General features: G+C 36.6%; 1 protein-coding gene across 7 annotated transcripts in view; it reads left to right on the forward strand.

The window, feature by feature from the left end:
- Positions 1-20,562, forward strand: part of PPM1B (protein phosphatase, Mg2+/Mn2+ dependent 1B) — a 71,034-nt gene that overhangs the window by 22,269 nt on the left and 28,203 nt on the right. For 5 of the 7 annotated variants that reach the window (XM_062571914.1, XM_062571915.1, XM_062571910.1 and 2 more), the window contains one exon: positions 4,815-4,959. The gene's annotated coding sequence lies outside the window, so the exon portion shown is untranslated. Of the gene's footprint in view, positions 1-4,814; positions 4,960-7,780; positions 7,891-10,021; positions 10,040-10,907; positions 11,103-20,562 lie in introns of those variants that run through there. The other 2 variants (XM_062571911.1, XM_062571913.1) reach the window with 2 other exon arrangements.

The following is a 20,562-nucleotide window of genomic DNA, read 5'->3' on the forward strand; positions in this document are numbered from 1 at the left end:
TCTGTGAAAATAGATAAGTTTTATACTTGCATATTTTACTGAAACATGTTAGGTGGCTTTGTTTGTGCAGTGCTCCTAAAACTGGATGTTTGAAAAGGGGTCCTGCTTAACTGTTTGAGATGATGTTTCCATATTTCTGTGCTGGAGTTATGCTAATCATAGTTGAAACAAACTGAACTGATCTGTTAATAGAAGAACAGAGAAGCGCTTGCCAGTGATCTTCCTGTAGGCAAATGTAGATTGTAAAAATATATGTGCGTATTCACAATTCTGCTAAGGCTGACTCTCGATGTTTCTCCATCTTTCGCTTATATAAATCAATAGTTTGAGTTACTTATCAACTAGATAAGCAGTCTTGGCTTTAGGCGTTCAGTTGTGTACCAGCACAACTATCTGTGCTGCTGAGACAGGGATTATTGCCTCAGTTACCACTGCTGCAAAGAAATGTACATAACTGTCATTTGTACTTGCAATTGCCTTTTGGGCAAATTTTAGGGAATTTAGAATTAAAGGGGTGCTTTAGAAGTATGTATCAAAGATAGGTCTGCAGGAAAAGTTCAGAATAGCTTTTGTAACTGCTTTCTAGACATACCAGAAGTCAGCTTTTCAATGCTGTAACTTAGATCAACTGTCTGTGAGCTAATATGTAAGAGCGTGGACCTAATTTAGAAAGTGAAGGCCATACTGTTGTTGAGCTTTAGAACAGTACAAAATACTGTGCTAATAGTGTTCCTGTTGGAAATTCAGCCTTGAGTAGTTTAGATGACTAAGTTGCAATAAAAGGTTGAACCACAAATGTAAAACTGCTGAACTAAGTTTTTACCAGAACCCCATATAAGTTTAGTCCAAGGTGTTTGTCAACTCTATGGATCAGTGCCATCTTAAATGTAGTAGAAAGATACCACTGTGTCTTTTATCAAACCCTAATATTAGTTAAACTGCTTCAAAAAGCATGAACAACTTAAATTGCTTCATAGGATTCTTCTGTTGTTTTAGACTTCTGTTTTTCTCCTCCTTCCTTTAGCTGTTGTAATGATTATAATTTCAATGTTTCTTCAGTATTGGAGGGAACCCTTCTCCCCCCTTGGCCCTCCAAAATGAAGACTGTGCTCAGTTTTGGTTGATTAATGATGCTTTTGTTTGGAACCAAGAAGCACTTGGCAAATGCATAGATAATTCATTATGGTTTTATTAGAAAGGATAGATGGACAGCGCTCTCTTTTGGATGACAGTTGTACATTGTCTCAAGTCATTATCCTGAAGCTAACTCATGGTTTTAGTTCAGGCTGTTTGTCATATGGATTGTAGGTTTTCTCATGTAGGTTAGAGAAGAGCAACTGTATGAACTTGTGGTGCATCTAGCGTACTCCCTTGGTGTATACTCTTACTCTACTGTAAAATTGAGTAGCTTAATTTATTTGTGAGTAAAGGGATTTTATCTTGCATTTGCCAGATACTGGTGGCATGCAGTTGGGAAGTAGCTGTATGCTAGCTATACTGTAGTAATTTATAGCATAGCTCTTTTTCCTCTCCCCTTAGTACTATTTGCTTCTGCAGAGTCTTTAACGGGCTTCTGCATGAACCAATTTACATGCAACTCAGAGGGATGATTTCAGTAGTGGTAGTAATGTGATGTTGTAAGGTCAAATACAGAAACATAAGATCTTAAACTTGCTGCTGTTTAGGCAGTGAGATTTCCTTAGGGAGCAATGGTTTGATGGTCCCTGAAAGGTGAGAAGCACAGCTGGTAGTGAGTCAGAATAAAAACAGACTATTACTGGTGCCTCCTTGACCAGAGTCTGGAAGACTTAGGAGGATTGAATGTAGTAGTGTCTTTGTCTTGAACATTATGATTCAGCTTGAGGACTATCAGTCATCAAGGATATTAAGTATGTATTTAGTCTTCAGAAAGACCAGTATTTGATGCCTACCTTTCTGTAGAATAAAATGGTATGATTCCTCAAATTTTTCAACTCTTGCCTGCCTATTTTTTTAATGTGCTTACTATTGAATATTAGTTTTCATTCTTTAGCAGTGATTTACTTAAGATAGCTTTGGAGTTGTAATCTTTTCCTTTAAGAGAAAATAATGTAAACATGGTAAAATTCAAATTCTTTAATAGTCAAGGCATGTTTCAGTTATACTCAATTAAAAACTATTGAGTTGTAGAGTACTAGTATCTAGTAAGAGTTTGTATCTTAGTAGCAAAATCAATAAAAGTTGACTGAAATAGCTTAGTCCTACTGAAGTATTAAGTGTTTAGCTACCCCCAAACACTTAAGGAGCCCAAATAAAATCCTTAGCACAGTTTTGTAATTCTGTTAAGCCTTAAGCAGGAAGCATTCAATTTTATACTTGTGATCTAATTTATGATTGACATTGGCAATCTAGATAAAACCACTTTGTGTAGTTGTGAATTTGTGTGGTCTTGTGCATTTCCTACACCCGAATTATTTGGGACTGGGAAGAATAGGTTGTTATCTCAAAGCTGGTTCATGAATCCCGTCTTTCATTTGGAAAAAAGTGCAGCTTATTTGGGGAGGTGGGAGTTGCTACTGTGCAGATGTAAGTAGGAGTAATGTCCCCCTTTTGTGCAGTATTTAGTGTAGGGTATATCTTAAGATGTTTCTGTCTTTTGAAACACTTAATACCCATATTTCTCACTTCTGACAACTGGTGTAGACAGAACTTATGCAAATAGCAGCATATTTTAAGGTATTATGCTCTTAGTCTAAAATTTCTATCTTTGAATCTACCCTAAAGAGAGCAATCTGTAACCAGGCTAAGTGAATATTCTCACTTCTTCTGTAGAGCAGAAGAATTTGGTGGGGGTCAAGCCTGTTGCTTCTCGGAAGTGTAATGTTTGTCTTCTGGTCTACTTTTGTGGGCTAGCAGCTTCTAAATGCAATTGGAGTAGCATCAGAAGAAATGAGTCTCTTGAGCACTTTATCCTGCCAGCATGCTGTAGCCTGGTGGTTAAGGGGATCATCTGAAGGTGGGAAACACTGAGAGTTGAGTTCTGGTCTCTAATTCTGTTTGCATGCCCTAATTGCTGATATGCTCAAGAAAAGACAGTTACGCTGTTTTCTGCAACTCTGAATTGGTGCATTTTGGATTTATTTATTTTTTTGTTTGGTTTTGTTTCATTTTTTTCATGAAGTTCAGATGTGGATTTTTTTTGGGGGGGATAAACTTCTTAACTGTTTTGAGAGGGGATTTTGACAGTCCAGCACAACTATAAATAGTCTGGCTTGAGAGCTGCCTTGAGTTTACTGCAGATTTGCTGTTTAGTTCTTTGGAGAAAAAAGTCTTTGGAGTTCATTAATGATTGAGTGCATACTGCTTAAGGTATAGTTTCTCAATACTCTGAGCAAATCTAAATTGGCAGCGCAGCTGGCTGTGCTTTTCTGGCATTAACTCTTTTCTGAGTCTCCTCTGGAGATGTTCAAGGCCCGCCTGGATGCAACCCTGTCTAACACTCTAGGTGACCTGCTGAGCGGGGAGGTTGGACTAGATGATTTCCAGAGGTCCCTTCCAACCCTACTGATTTTGTGATCCTGTGATTCCGAAGATGGTTCAGGGAGCTGAACTGATAGGAAGTAATTTACTTTTGCTGACTTAGTTTGATGGCTCAAACCATCCTGTTACAGTGTCAGCTGAGAGAATATTGGAGGAAAATAGAGGGCTTGCTGCTGTCTGGCTTTATTTGCATAAAACTTTAGTGAAGCTTTAAGATTCTTCAGACAGAAGAAAAATATTCTCTCTTTCCTTCCCCCCCCCCCCTCCCCCCCAAGAAACTTCTTGCTTATGAGAATCCAGGAAACATAGCTACAATTCCGTGGTTTAAAACAGCATTTGGTGTTCTGAGGAGTCAAGCCGTAATCAAATGTGGTCATAGCTCCATTCTCCAGTCAGTGGCCTTGCAGTCAAGGTCTGCAGTATATCCCGTTTATCCCTCATTCCACTCATGAGAGCTCACTAGGCTTTTGGAATATGTGTTGTAATCATAGCACGCTTAAAATCATCAGTCTTACAATAAGACTTGTATTTCCCTCATGCCCCAGACAAAGCTGGCCGTTATCCAGAATTTTTCCTGTGATAGTTCCTTCTACCAGTGTACTGTCATGGTAACTTTTGTGAGATGCAGGGGTTTATAAGATTAAATATGCAGTCTCTGATCCATTAAGGAATTTGGGCATTTGTGTCCTGTTCAAAACAATGGAATTTAGATACCTAGATGTTTTGGTACATGTGCATGTTTGTATTGCTACTTATTGGCTACTTTTATATTTTGAGCTGATTTTATTATTAATTTTTATAAGCTGCTTTAAAGATGTATGGTGGTGCCTATTTTTGAGGAGCTGAAATGAAATGCTTTTATAACTGAAGCTTAAGGATGTATGTATATACAAGACAATTTCAGAGAGCTTATAATCATACATGCTGCACTTGAATTTCAGTTTTGCCAATCTCACTGAGTGTACTCTGTCATATAGGCAGGTTAATAAAATTAAGGGAATGGTACTGTTATGTTAGCAGGCATGCAAAGGCTGTACTTAAATTTAGGGACTTAAAAATCATCTAGTCTATACTTGACATTCAAGATGCTGGTTTGTGTTACTGAATGAATTTTTTTCTCCTAACATGACTCTTTAATGTGCTGGTTAGAGCATGTGCAGGAGGGGTTTTGACATCCAGATTTAGTGTTAGTTCAAGCATTTCTGTTCAGGAAGGACATATTCCTGAAAAAAATGATGTACAAGTCTGTTGTATACTATCCAGAGTAGCTAACTACTTTCTTTGTTTCTTTCTAGGAAATACCAAAATAAAGCAGATGTTTTGTCCTGTACTGTTATCTCAAGGTTTTGCAAGTCATTCTGTTACGTGCTTCTTGGCAGCAGGAATGTAAACTAATTTTTTCAGCACTGAACTAGAACCTTGACAGGGTTGTGGCTACAGGTAAGAACAAATTCTCCCTCTTAGAAATTTATGGGATGGTATAATCACTTATACTTTGACTGTGTTATAACTATATATTTGTATTTGACTAAGAATTTAACGTAAGTTTTAAAATAGATTGGATAAAACATGGGATTTTCTTCTTTAAATGCATTTGTATCTTGCATAATTTTGTTTTCTGTAGTGTAGCTCTTTCTGTGGAAAGCACTGTTTTTTAAAAAACGGAAAAACTATAGTTTTTTCAAAACACAAATATGTGCTGACCCAGATTTTGAGGAAGGTATTTTCTCAAAAGACCGTGCAGTGTCAGTCAGTAAAATTCTTGAAGCTTTTTGACACTATGTGCTGAGATCAGCGTACTGTCTATGTGCATGGTTCTTTTCCCCTCAAGGCTTGTACTTCCTTAAATGAGCTGCTAGCAGCAGTACTGCTAAAGTTACCTTTTAAATCAGTAACAGAAAACCTATTAATAGTTGTTACAAGTCTACTCTAACTTCAACTTTTGAATGCCCTTTTTTCAAGGGGAAAGGTTGGTGTCTTCTTCCAGGTCAGTGTGAATGTTTCAGCAGCTTATTTTCTGGCATAACTTTATCTGACAAAATGAAGCAAAGTGAAGGAGAGAACTGTTCTCCCACTACTAGGTGATTGTTCTTGACTGTATGCGAGGTGTTAAAATCTGCATTATTTTCCTTTGTTTAAAACTGACAAATTTTTTATGTTACAAAACTAAATTAAAAAACCACAATAAAAAAAACACGAATACTTATCAAAGACTGCATGCTTTATTTTGTATGTTTCTGAGTAACTTACTCTCTGTTTTTTAAATTGAGTGTGTGATTGAAGATTATTAATAAAATCACTTTACTGCATATGCTGAATCAGCAGAACTGTGATTAGTGTTTTAGTCTTAGTTTTACATTTTGGTATCTTTGCCAGTAAGATTTGATTGCTTTAAGCTGCAACTGTTGTTAGTGGCAGAACCAGAATCTAGAATATTGATATCAAGTCATGCAATATGTCTTATTAGATGGGATGATGTGTAGGTCAGTAACAGGTTTGTGCCAGGGAGGAGACTTGAATTCTGTAGTTGCTGCAGTAGAAAAAAGGTACAGATGTGTTTTTGTTTTTGCTGATAAAAATTTTTGTGCTTCAGTTGCACTGATGTAGCAGTTAAGTGAAGAGTGTGTTCTATGTTGGGCAAAAAAGGGCGAAAATCTTATGATGTGCAAGGCATAGACTAACTTATGTTGGAAGGCACCTCTACCATTCATCTACCCTATCCCTTGTCGGATTTCTTCAGCAATTTTCTACAGTGGTTTTGCAGACTTGCTACAGATTCCAGTTTTCCGTACCTGTTTAGGAACAATTTATTGATAATATTGAGCTTATCATTCGTTGCCTTCTTACTCTCACATCTGAAATTTTTATTAAGCAAAGTTGAAAAGGATAAGGAAGTCATTTGTCCTAAATGTCCAATTTAGGATAGAGAAGAAATAGTATTTAGTGACATACTATTTCATGCTAATGAAGAATATAGTAAATTCTTCAACTTTTAATGCAAGTTATATATTGGCTAAACACTGTTTCCCTTCAGAAGCTTAGGTGCCATTTCTTTAAATATTGGTCAAACCTGGCAGCTGGTAGTTAAATTTATGATTGAGAAGGGATAAACTAAATTTAACTCAAAAAATGGCTGATTTTTTTTTTAATTAAATTTAGAGCAGGAAAAAAATGGTTCTGTGTAGAAATAGCTGTTTTTTAATTAGGAAGTAATTGTTTTTGTATTAGATCAATGTTTTGTTGTATCCAAGTGCCTCTCTTTGGAGAGAGATCCAAGTCTCTCTTTGAATAGCCAGGTAAAGAAATGAGAACATGCCTATTGGCTATGGGAAGTATGAGCTGATGCGGACAAAGAAAAGGAATTTGTTAATATTGTGTGCATATAAATCTTTATAGCAGACTTGGCATAGTGTGGGCAGTAGTGAGAAATAAGAGTACAGTGCAATCCTATGGCTACTATAATAAAGCCACACCTGGTTGCAGAGTCCATGTTAAGATCAGAAAATGACTGCAGAGTTGATAAGCCTGGAGTTTTAATATCTAATTTAACTAAGTAGACCTATTCAATTGGGTGCCTGTGCAACAAACTCCTACTTCAGGAAAGTGATGCAAGGGCATGAATACTGACTCAGCAAGCTAGCTAGCAGCTAGCTTGGCTCTTAGAGACTTTAGCCTTCACTCTGTTCCCATGCAGTTACTGTGCTGTTGGAGCCATGGCTGTGCTAGAGGCAATAGCCTGTTTTCTCTGCTGTTGTACTTAGTGAACCAGCTTGGGTATTTATACATCTTTTTTGTATGGTTGATCTGTAACTCAGACAAACTGCTCACAGATCATATTTTCCAGGCTTCGTAGTATTTGGAGAAAATTTAATAAAGAAAAACTGAAATTATTACCTGGAAAATTAAGATGTGTGAAATTCAGTGAAGCAATTGACTATTTCAGAATATTTCCCCACTGTGAGTGACATCTGCTTTCATCATCTTCAGTAAGTTCCTAGCTGTGGTGCGCATGTGACCTAAGAGCTGCTGAATGTTAGAAGTCACAATGGCAAACACAGAATTATGTGTTAGGATGAGCGTTGCATGTTTTTTTTCTTTCTTTTTTTTTAAGGTTTGCTTATGGCCACAAAACTATGTGCATTTGACTTACTGCAACTTAAGTAAGGGTGAAGCATATATACTGATAAGTCTGGTGCCTGCAAAATGCATTTTGACCTGAGTGCTGATGTCTTTGTATTATTTGCTGTGGTTGCAAAGCTAGACTGAGTCCCCTTTCAAGTTTTCTGTGGATTTCATCCTGTATGTCTGAGTTGATCTCTAACTGCGACTACCAAACTGCATTCCAGGAGAATAAGAAGCCACAGCGTAAAGGTATGCAACTCATCCATGAGAGACTCTTGTATAAGCTGAGCTTGAAGGTCTCCAGTTACGTAATTTAACCTATTTTTCAATAATAAGATTACCAGAAAGCAGAATGTGAAGAATATGCCTGTGAAAAGGCAAACTTTAAAATATTTTAAATTTTGCTTTTCAGATACACTCACAACATACAAAGTGAATATATTTGGTTTTTAAGCTCTTTGCACACACTTGATTTTTCATGCGGTTCTACTTAACACCAGTACGTGGACTTGGATGCTTGGTAGTTACAAGACTTCATAGTATAGAGCATAATTTAAACTGCTTTTTTGAGATGCCAAAAGCTATAAAGTGACCTGTAGAGATGCTCTTTCCCCCTCCCCCCACCCTCCGTACAATATCACCACTATTGGGGCAAATTAAGGTTTGTGAGTGTTTTTTAACTTAGTTTGTTTTATTTTAAATAACAGTAAACATCATTTCCTGGTGTCTTACTGCTTGATTTGGAATTGAGAATGTTCAGTCACCCTGTGCCCTTAACTATATTCTGGTATTTTATCAGTGATTTAAGTGTATGTATTCAACTCTTAATGTACCTCAAGTGCTAAAACACAGAGCTTCCCTGAAATGTATCTTCAGAAATATAATCTGATCAACAATGATGTTGGACTTGCAACTTTCAATGGACCAAGCTATCCAAAGCTTACTAGACAGACCACAAACATGCATGTTTTCTGATGTTAATGGAAAAAAGGCAAAAAGGGCTCTACTATTAAATCTTGCTCTTGATATTGCCATCCTCTTGGATCTGCTGGCCTAGCTGCTTGCTTTTAAATTTACTGCAGTCAAAGTAGCAAAGTTTGAAAATGTTAAAGCTAACCTTGCTCCTCTTCAGTGGAACAGTTTAAAGAGTAATAGCAAAAACATCTCAGCCAGCAGTTCTGAGAGGGGAAGAAAAAAAGTTACTGGCACAACGTAGTGGTGACTAGTTGCAGCAAAGCAGAAGTGATAATATTTTCAGATGTTGCTACTGATGTTGAAAAAGGATGAGAATCCACAAACTCACATTAAGCCTGTAATTGTTTTGTACTTCCACACCAATTAAAGTAGCTGCAATATATTCTCAAATAGTGTTTCTCTCCTGTTTAACATTGCTGCTTTAAAGCTAAGTGTGTGGGTTTTTTTTTTTTTTTTTAACTCTATTGTACTATTCTTCGTAGCAATAGGGATGCAAAATTCATCTGGAAAGTTACCACTGTAGGTCCTAGTCATGTATCCTACCTGGTTACAGGGATAACTTACAAAATTTTGGAGTGCCTAGCTTAAAAGCCTTTTTTGCATACTTTATGTGACATTGTGAAGAGATGTTCTAGATTGTAGGCTATATACTAAAGGTTCATCTTGATACTTACTGGTTTCTTTGTATCAGAAAAATGATACCGTTGTATTGGTCAGGTCCTTCCTAATGGTGACTACAAAGCTACTCCGTGGCTCCAGATTATTTAAAACAAACAAACAACCTCCACTCGCCCTCTGTCCCTCCCTCAACAAGAAGCATAGTAAATAATCATAAATGCTAATCTATCACTGTCCTTTCTTGTAGCTTGTTTCCTTTCAGCTTAAAAATACTCAGATCTCATTCTCAAATTCCTATAATTGCTATTTGACTTTGTCAGTACTTCGTGCTTATATTGTACTGATTGAAGTTAGAATAGCCGTTACAGCCAAACTTTATCAAATAGAGCCTTTGCTCAAAAATTCAGTGACTCCTTGCCTAATGTAGATTTATATAGTGCTAGCATTTTAAATAAAATCATTGCAATTTTCTGTGCACCAGTACAGGCTGGGGGCTGACCAACTGAAAGCAGCTTTGCACAGAAGGCCCTGGAGGGTCCTGGTGACCCAGAAGCTGACCATGAGCCAGCAATGTGCCATTGCAGCAAAGAAGGCCAATGGTGTCCTGGGGAAGCATTGCCAGCAAGTTGAGGGAGGTGATCCTTCCCCTTCACTCAGCCTTGGTGAGGCTGTATCTGGAGTACTGGGTCCAGCTCTGGGCTCCCCAGTACAAGACAGACATGGATTTACTGGAGCAGCCTAGCAAAGGGCCACAAAGCTGCTTTAGGCACTGAAGCATCTCTCATATGAGGAAAGGCTGAAAGAGGTGGGACTGTTGAGCCTGGAGAAGAGAAGGCTCAGGGTGGGGAGAGGGAATGTTATAAATGTGTATAGATATCTGATGGAAGAGAGTAAAAAAAAAGATGAATTCAGTCATCTTAGTTGTGCCTAGCGACAGGACAAGAGAAAATGAGCATAAACTGAACGCAGGAAGTACTGTGGAATATAAGGGAAAAAAAAATCTTTACTGTGAGGGTGTCTTGAGTGTGGGAACAGGTTGCCTAGTGAGGTTGTGGTGTCTCCATCGTTGGAGATATTCATAAACTGTCCGGACATCCTGGGCAACCTGCACTAGGTGACTCTGGCTGAGTAGGGGGAATTGGACTAATGATCTAAAGGTTCCTTCCAACCTCAACTGTTCTGTGATTCAAAAAGATCCAAAATTTTCTGTAAACAAAGGGCCTTAAGAACATAACCTGGTTTCACTTATCAAATGAACCTGTATTTATTTGATTAATCTTGTATTTATTTACGATACACTTATTCTATACTTTTTGTGTGCATTGAGGGATGCAATGAATCTTTCTTATGAATTTTGAGAGTACTTACAATGTATGTATATGCATACATGACATGTAGAGTGTGTGTATATACATACATGCTCCAAATTGAGAGACACACACAGAGGAGCTTTTAACTTGAAATCCAAGGCCCTGTCTAAGGTTCTTACTTAAGCCTGAAAAGTAATTTTCTTCACTTACTTAAATTGTTTGGTACAGATACTTTGACTGCTTGTTTATCACTCAGATCTTCACTAGCTAGTACAGCATTTTCTCTGTAGAAATGTCATTTTTTTATAGCAGGAGGACATGTGTTTTGTAACAGGAAACTCTGGCACTGGTTCTTTTCCACAGCACTGACTTATTAAAAATGACTGACCTGTTGAGTGAATCCTTCTGAGGAGGAGATATTTAGCAGTGCACTTTATGACCTAAGCATAAAAGATTGATGTTGGACTGTTCTGATTACATGAAAAGATAGATTATTGCCTTTGTGGGACTCTTCACCGTCAAGGTATTACTGCAGTTATAACGCTGCCTTTGAAACTAGTAAGTGACCTGAAAATTATTTAACAGTATCTACTGCAACTTTCATAAAACTTTTAGATATTATAACTTAATTAAATTTTTTTGCCTTATTAAGAATGACCAGATGGTAAGTATTATTTCTGCTTGTTTAATCTGAATCTATAAGGAAAGGAGCATGCTTTTCACTTAATATCTGCCTGTTTCCTCTTTAGGATACAGTGGGAAGTAAGCTCATTGGGGATATTCTGTAACTGAATAAGAATTTTGTTTGCCCTTTTATACGCAGTACTTGGAGAAAAGCTGTTTTAAATTTTCTATTCAAAAGAAACGTATACAGCTGATTTCAAGACCATTTAACGCATCTGGTATAATACAAAATATATTGAGCATGTAGTTACTGGGAAAGTGATCTTTGCTGATCCTGAATTTTGCTTAAATATTAGAGGATGAGAATTTTATAAAATTGTTAAATGTGTATAAGCAACTTATACTTGCGTAGACCAATATTTAGTGGGTTTTTTTTTGTCTTTATATTTCCACACCTCACAAAGGTGAATGACTCTGGTTTTCTAGTCTGAATTTTTGTCTGTCTTCCCTTTATTTGAGAAGTTCCTCACACAAGATTTGCGTCAGATAAAATCACATCTCTGATGTTTCCTAGGACTTAAGAGAACTATGGTTTGAGGTAATTTCTTGCCCTGGATGAGGGATGTCTGCTTTTGTTAAGAGGCTCACAGCCCTGTACTGTCTAGGAAATGGCTTAGCTGTTCATTTAAACTAAAGATGAAGTCTGTACAACAGAGCAGTAACTAGGACTACTTTTTAGATTGTTTCCTCCTTTGCCAAAGGAGAAAAGACCAGTATTTTCTTCCTTGAGGACCTTTCAAAGGTTGCTGCTGATGACCGGGGGCACTTACCAAGTAATGTAAGATTGATTTTCCCCATAGCTGGGAAAACTATTGGAAGAAGAAAATCCTTGATTTCCATCTGTGGTCTGAATAATATATATTGTTTTAAAGAATCATTTCTGGAGCACAGATTAGAATTTAGGTTAGAGTAGAATTCCTAAAGCTTTCTTGAGAATAGGGAAGTTACAGTAAACATAATCTTCCAGATTTCCAAAGTTTTAGCTAGTAATCTTATTCCTTCCTTATTCCCAAGAAGGAATTGTAATTGTTTTCTCAAACTTGTGTACTAGATAATCACATTCTCTAAATTTTTAGAGAACTGGAAAAATTCTCCCTGGCTGAACAGGTACTGAACTTCAAGGCTTACACACACTGAGCAAAACCACAATGACTAAGTTACTAGCTAGGAGTGGGCACTTTTTCTGTTCTTCTACTGGCCACAGTTTCTCTTGAGACTGAACCTTGTTCTGCAGAGATACTCAGGGCTGTGAGCATTCTTGGATGTTCAAAACCTTGACTGGTCAAGGGCCTGAACAGCCTGAGTTATTTTTGAAGGTGGATCTAATATTATTGAACTTGGTGTAGGGGATTGGACTAGATGAGCTCTAGAGGTCTCTTCCAATGTGAATTATTCTGAGATTCTGTGGCTTGTGAATTCTGCCTTGACTTAAAAGTTACCAGGGTGCCAGCGTCAAGATTGATTTGCACCTAGCCTAGTGTGTTTAAAATTAGAGATGTTACGCTACTTTAGACAGGCTTTGGCCTTCTGTAGAACTTCCGTGGGTTTCAGTTTGGCCTTCTGTGGAATTTTGTGGGTTACAGTTTGGATCTAGCCTGAGATTTAAAAGAGCAACAGCTAGTCTGTGACAGAACTAGATGCAAATCTCAGGCCACTGTTTGTCCAATGAACCAATTTTCTCTTCGTGGCCTTTTGTCTTGGAGAAAGAGCGTATTTGTTTTGCAAAAATACCTCTACTAAAAGAGGGGTTTGGTAGGATAGCACTTAAAAAAACAAACAAACAAAAAAAAAAAACAAAAAAAACCACTTTGATTTACTTCATATGGAGGTAAATTAACTACCAGAGGTAACTATATGTTAGTACTGCAGATTTAAGTCCAAATTATGCTGGCATATATTGCCATGTGGGAATATACTGCTATCACCTATTTGACTTATTTGCTTATTTTTCTGTAACTTAATAGTATTTTTAAAAAATGTTAAAACTTAAGGTTACACAATAAAGTATTGAACAAAATAGGTTTATCTACTTTAAGGCTTACTTCTGCCTTAAAGTTTGAGTGCAAACTTTGAAGACCTGAGTTTTAATGAGTGAGATCTCTTTTTTTTTTTTTTTCTTCTGCGCTAACCAAAGCAGTTTTGCTTTCTAAGTTGGTCTTCAAACTAATTGCTGCTCTATGTAGTCCATATGATATAAACTGTCACAGAAAGATGTTGTCTTCCAAGAGTGTTTTGGTATCTTTTATAGGACCAGCATAAGTTGATTGCCAAACATATTGTTTTCTAGCCGTTTTTAAATTGATCTCTGTATCCTTTATTGAAGATTTGTAATATTGAACATGGTATTCAGAATATTAAGAATATGAACTTGATAAGATGAAATTTCTTTTCAGTTTCTGACTTTCTGAGCTGCAAGAAAGGGAAGGGAGCTGGTTATGGAATAGCTGAGATGAAGATGTGGAACTTGAACTATTTTAACAGTGTGTGTGTGTGTGTGTGCAGTTATTGAGTTATAATCAATGCTGAGGTGTCAGGCTCAATTAGTTTGGAATTAGTTGAATTTTTGAACTATTTTTCTTACTCACTCATGGCTTCTTGCATGTTTTTGATTTTTTTTCTTTTTAAGAACATATTCAGCTCAATTACAGGAACCTGGTGCAGTCTGAAATGTTGGAGAATTTCTCCTAATTGTCATGTTGATAGGATTTCACTCCTGTGTTGTATTTACTGGTAGGAATGTTTTTGTGTACTTTTAAAATAGCTTCATACTATGTACAATTTGAATTGCCATCAGATAACTTAAAATCACTTCATGAATCTCCTTTACTGATGTTAGATAAATTATTAAATGACACTCATTCAGCTCTTGACGAAGAAATGAGAATACATTGTTGGTGAGAATGCTTGCTTCTGGTCTATGACACTGGCTTACTGTGCTTTTTGTGACAACATTTGACACTGAGATTTCAAAGCAAAATCAGATCTTTACAGGAAAAGTATTGAGGTATTTGTTATCCACTGAGATGCCCAAAATACTCCCATTTAAGCTGAATGTGTTATATCCACTGGCTAGCAGTTCTGCAAATCACAAATGTTTTTCACCTAAGGAAAGAAAAGCTGATGCAGACAGTTGAGGGCGGAACACAAGATATTACTTCTGCTTGCAAATTAAAAATAGTGTGAAGCTTACAATGCATAATGCAACATGGTCGTTTTAATCTTCTGTATGCCAGATGATAATATTGGAGGCCAGCTGGCAGTAACTGTAGAGATAAAGAGTCAAGATGTTTGTTTTTTTTTTTTTTTTCTTATGTGAAATTCTTCTGATAATATAAAATTGAACTACTTGGGAAGCGGAGGAAGCTTAGGCTGTAGCTCAGGTGTTTGAAAGGCTTTAATGACTTCTGGAGTTGCTAAAACTACTGAAAACATTTTGAGAACGTGTTACCTGCAGGTTTGAAGTAATTCTGTAACTTGCTTTTTTGTGTGTTAAATTTAAGTTCTAGTTTCTTATCAGTGTGCTAGAATGGTAATTTCTTGCTTTGTAAAATATCATATTTGAGGCTTATTTTCTTGTTTATATAGCATAAAAGCAAATTGAAAACCAACTTTAAGCATGTTTTCGTAATAACTTGCTTTCGCTGTAGATCCTACCACTGAAGATGTATGCTTTGTAACTGCAAACCTGGGAGAGCACACAAGACTTAGAATACTTTGAGTGTCACGTAATTCCTTTTTTTAATGGCTTAGGACAAAAGTTTGCTAAACACAAGATTTATGGTGTCATATCAGACTTGATAATAGAAGATTGCAACACAGACAATTAACTATTATGTAAGTACAGAGTTCTCAGATAGATGAGTGATCAAAAAGCGGGGTGGTATCTTACAGCCAAGCTATAGGGGGAAATTGTACAGTGCTGTAGCATTTATTGTCCGTGCGGAATCTGAGCTTCGGGCTGACTGTTAACGCAAATCTGTCAAAACTTGGAATCTGGTTAATGTTGTTTTATTCCACATATCTCTTAGGGGTTCTTCAGAATTGATAATTTGAAGTCTTGTGTAAGGAACATAGCATAACTCACAAGCATAAGAGCTACTTGAAATCCAGGATTTCTCAGCTGATTTCTTATAGTCAGGTGCTTGTCTTTTATTAAAAAAGAACATGAAGTTGCATGATGTTGACAACCTATTAAAGGATAAAATTGGCTCTGTAATATTATGTTAGTAGTGCTTGAATCAAAGGCCTTAGATCTTTATACATCCCAACTATTTGGGTTCAACTATTTGAGTTCAGAGAGACTAGTTGTCAGTACTGTGCTGCAGGTAGGGAGACCAGTTGTTTCAGTGTAATACTGTAGACAGTGTCTCCGTTCCTGAAAGCCTGCCATTGTTGAGACAATGTTTATCTGGGACAGCTGTTGATTTATGTGTAGTGTTAATGTAAGTGAAATGGCCTACCATATTAGAAGTCTGGTTTTCTACTTCAGTGCAAGTGTAGCAGAACTGAGGCTTTAAAATGAAAATCCTAGATAGAGTGGTGTAAGAAGGGAGAAGTAAGGTGGTGCTTCTTGTTGGTGTATGTGTCCTTACCAGTTAAAAGAGCCAAAACTAGGACTCTTGATAGCTTATCTAATCTAGACTTCAGTTCTTGAGCAAAACCTTTTTTTCAGATCTGAGTCTTTCCCATGTGGTCTTGTGTGAGGGAAGACGTAATTGCTTTTACAGAACTCTCTAGAAATGAATTCTTAGCATGAGTATCCAAACAGAATCAGTAATACTAATCATATCCAGAAGATAGGTTAGGCTTATTATTAGGTAGTTAGGGCTTATTTGGCTAAACATTGGCTTCAATTTTTGCAAGAAACAACTTCTGGTTTTTGTGTCAGATTTTAATCTGGTAACGTTCAGTTTAGGGTAATTTTAAAATGCATCTCAAAAGAAATTTTTACTTTACAAAGCTTTGTGTAATGAAAGCTGGGGAGTTGTTGTTTTTAGGATTTTGATCATAAATAAGCAAGAGAACTAGCAAGGGTAAGTTTCAGTGAGGGCCCAAATGCCAATAAAGTCTTTGCTAAACAACCTGCATAGAAAATGCTGGAGAGATCAAAATAAGTCTTTTTCACAGTCTATATTGTTGGCTGCTTCTAGAGAGAAACTGAAATTTATCTTAAATCCATTTTTGAGCATGACTGATGCAAATAAACTTTTAAGGTAACAGTATGAGGGACATTAAGGTAACAGTATAAGGGAAAGACTGTGTGTGTCATGCCATGAATTATCAGCAAGTTGTTTTGAGGTTAATCTACAACTGTTTGGATTATTTCTTTGTAGTGCTATGAAAAGTTCGGGGAAGATTTTTGCTTATTTGTTCAGAAGTAGCTCTAGCTTCTTTGATTAAATGACTGATCTATATCCTTGGGTACGATACTGCTTGCTATTCATATCTCAGTGGTATGAAACAGCAGATATTGTGCTTCCAGTAATATTGTGGAGTAGGGGAGGCAGTTGAACTAGACATGAGCTGACTTTATTTTAAGATACAAGATGCATGCTACATAGGGATATAGTAACTAGTAATGGAACAACTAATATTCTTTACAAGGAATCCTTTCCTTTCCATAACTTGCTTTAAGGAGGTACCATACAGAAAGGATGACTAGGCAGGAGGACTTCATGGAAAAAGCTTCCTAAGGAAGTACGGTTTCTACTGAGTTTCTGCAGAAAATGGGATTCCTCTATTTATATGTCTGTAGGCTGTGACTATGTTTAGTTTATTCCTGTTGTTTGAATACGAAATCTGGTGGCTGGTTTAATTCCCTCGTATAAGAAGCAAATCATACTTAATATTGGGCTGTTTTGTAGACTGTCTTGAAAACTAGTTATTGCTATTGTTTAAGAACTAAATGCTGAAATTAAATGCCAACAAATACATAAATATTTTTAAAGTGTCAAAAGGATGAATGTTTTCGAAGTTCACGTTAATGTTTTCTGTATATTTATAGTGTTGCAAGTGTTTGGCCCACCTGTTGGTGGGGATACAGATTTTTTTTTTTTTTTCCAGTATTGGAATCTAAGGGAAGTCATCAGAATGCTTTTTGTATTAGTTACGTATGTGGTACTATTGTGAATAGACTGTTTCTAAGTACCACATAACATTTTCAGTGGTCTCTTTTAAGATGTATTTTTTTTAATGGCAAAAACACTGGGTGCATCGCAGTATGTGTGGTACTATGATCTTGAGGTAAATAACTTTTCATACTCCTATGATAAAATTATTACTGCGAAAATACTTATTGTAAGAATGCTTGCTATTGAGAGCTTGATATGAAATGTTGGGGTGATCTTCCTGATGATCTAGTTCTTATTGGAAGTTGGTATGTAAGAAGTTTCTAATATTGACTCTGTAACTTTGACCAGATAGATCTGCTGTAATTATTTTGGACTGGTTGACTTTCTTATAGCTGTCTGTCATCAGAATAGGTATCCTCATTATTCCACTAGATTGTGAAGCTACCTCACCAAAGGCAGTGTGATTACTGTTTATTTTAGGCTGATGACATAGTTGTTCACTATAAGTGTCCAGAGTTGTGGAGGGTTGCCCTTTGGGTGTATTTGCATGTTTGGCTGCCTTCATGTGAAGTGAGTTCAGCATGACTGACTTGCATGCCACATCACTGATCTATCCGCTGGCATTTTAGGGTCTAAAGGCCTTGAGTTCAATTCCTCAGTCAATCTCTTATGCTGATACTTATTTTTGAGAGCATTTGTGGCTGCAACCTTCTCGCTGTGAGATAGTCCATTGGATGTGCTTGGTTTTTGGCATTATGATTTAAAATAGACTACAAATGGACCTATGCAAGCTTTTTTGCTAGGCTAATGAAATTTGCCATTTCATTCCTGTGAGGCAGTAAGGCTTCGTCAGAGGAGAAAGAGCTGTTTGCTGAAGTAAGTGGATGGGGCTCTTAATTTATCAGGTTTGCTTAAAGTTCTGTGCAAAACATGTGCACTGTAAGCTAGAGCAGGCAGAATATACAGTTGGTTAATCTTTTTAATAGTTCTTGAGTGTGTAGTAGTAGCCTCCTTTATGTTTTTATTTTGAGTTACAGTGTGCACATCATCTATGTATTTCAAGGTTGATTTTGATTAGTAGACTTGAATATTAGGCTGAAAGTAACCTCAGGAGTTCTGGTAACCTGCTTTCAGAGGAGGCAGGATGCAAGCAAACCTAGTGTGTTTTCAGAGAAGTGTAACCTTTCCTTAATGAATAATTTCATGATATTTCTGAGCAACTTCTCTGCTTAGCTACTTTGAAATGCAAAGTAGTTCTTAATCTCTTAAAACAGCATTGTGATGAAGCAAACAATTTCTTACTGTATCTACTTCAGTTCATTCACATTTTCAATAAAATAAAACATTATTACAAGTGCCAGTTATCCTGGTTTTTTTTTCTGCTTTTCTAGTCTTTACTATGCTATGGTAATGACTTCAACCTCTTTGTAATTTTTTCTGAACTTCTTCTGAACATTTTTCTCTGCAGCTTTCTGAAGTGTGAAGCTCTCTTGCTCGAGGTTTATATATGCTAATTTAGCGCTAGTCTATTAACTTTCTTCTCTTATTGTGACTTATTTAAATCAATTTAAATGTAGCAAGACTAAATGATTTCTCTGACTTTTTTTTTTAGGAATGAGTAGAGTATTTTGCTTGAAGTCTAGAAAATAAAAGTATTCTGACTTACGATTAGAGTGTTTTTTCCTTGAAGTAAATGTTCCTTGCTCCACTAGAGCTGATCTAGGATATAGGTGTTTTGTTTTTCTTTTTTTTTTTTTTTGTTTAATATGAATTGACACTGTAAAACTAGACTAAAAAATAGACTGGATAAGGAATTGTTGCAGTATTTGGAGAAGTTTTGTTTAAGTCTCTATTAAAGTAAAAGTGGTAAATATTGCTTGAAAAGTGTTGTCAGTGAGCAGAATCTTAGGGCCAAATGGTTGGGCTCCTCAGCACTTCATGGAGTTCACTGTATTAGGTAATGAGAAGTTTGGATTATTGCTCTAAGAAAGCCTTTGTCACCACAGCAATGAGATGCAAAAGAACAAACCAAAACAGGAAAACCCCTCATCTTTTCCTCATTGCATTGACAAGAGAGATGAAAAGAAATAGCACAAAGCAAGCTATGGACTCTGAAAAAGTGTTCGGAGGTGATGAGTGGAGCAAGCAAGGTGCTTAACCTTTTTTGCTGACCTGTTAACAAACTCTTAAACCAAGTTTGGCTTATCTGCTTGTGCATGGGAGGCCTGGGAACTACTCAGGATCTGTCATGGTGGAATTATTTTCAAATTTCTGCTGGGTAAAAGTTACTATCACTTTCACAACCAGGCTCCATGGATTTTATGAGACAATCTTTATCAACATAATCAGAGGTTGTGGTGTCTGAGTTCCTGAATTCATCAGCGTAAAGTGCCGTGGGGTCTGTGGATTAAAGAATACATTCTCTGCCTACCTTGTGAAATGAAAGATAGATTTTTCAAGTCTAGATAGGATCATCTAGTCTATAGCAGAACAAGTAAAAGGTTCTGTAAAGCTTGAATGTGGGTTATTCTTGCAAGCTCATTTATTTTGAAATAGGTTGTCTTAGAGAGTTGAAGAACTTCTAATTTTCTGTGGATTATTTTCTGTCCTTTTACTTAAGCAGCTAATATGGCTTGTAATTTAAACTTGAACCTAAAAATCACATGTGAGCATATAATTTTTTTTTAGGGAAGGTGAAAAATAGAAACTTTAATTTACACTCTTGTCCCTTAGTAATATAATAAGAGTTTTGTGAAAAATTTCTTGGGTCAAAGTGAGATTTGCCTTGCCTTTTCTTGGAAAGGCTGTACTCAAATTCTCCTTTGGCAGATCTACCTTCCTCTGTTGTCAAACTTGCAATACAACAGGATTATGGAAGTAATACTGTATGTACAAAGCTGATGAGACCTGTCAGTACTCAGTTTATGGAGTACTAGCTTTTCTTCAAAACACAATGAAACTGTGAAAAGAAAAGGGTTAATATGCATATTCTTTTTCCAGCATGGATAAGTTTCTGCAGAGAATGAAAAAGTTGGCAGGGCTGCAGAGAACTGAAGAGAACTACTGTGCCCTCATAGGGAGTGCCTTTTTACATGCTGTAGTCTGATGAAGTAGTTCTTAAAAACAAAACAAAACCCACCAAGTAAACAAGTGTCATTCTATTAATGTGATTTATTAATTACTTTTCCCACTTGTATTTGTCTCTTGTGCATGTATTATGCTTTGCAACATATATTATAAAGAAGAAAAACAAGGGAAGGAGA

This window comes from Rhea pennata, chromosome 3, assembly GCF_028389875.1.
Source record: "Rhea pennata isolate bPtePen1 chromosome 3, bPtePen1.pri, whole genome shotgun sequence".
NCBI classification, from domain to species: domain Eukaryota; kingdom Metazoa; phylum Chordata; class Aves; order Rheiformes; family Rheidae; genus Rhea; species Rhea pennata.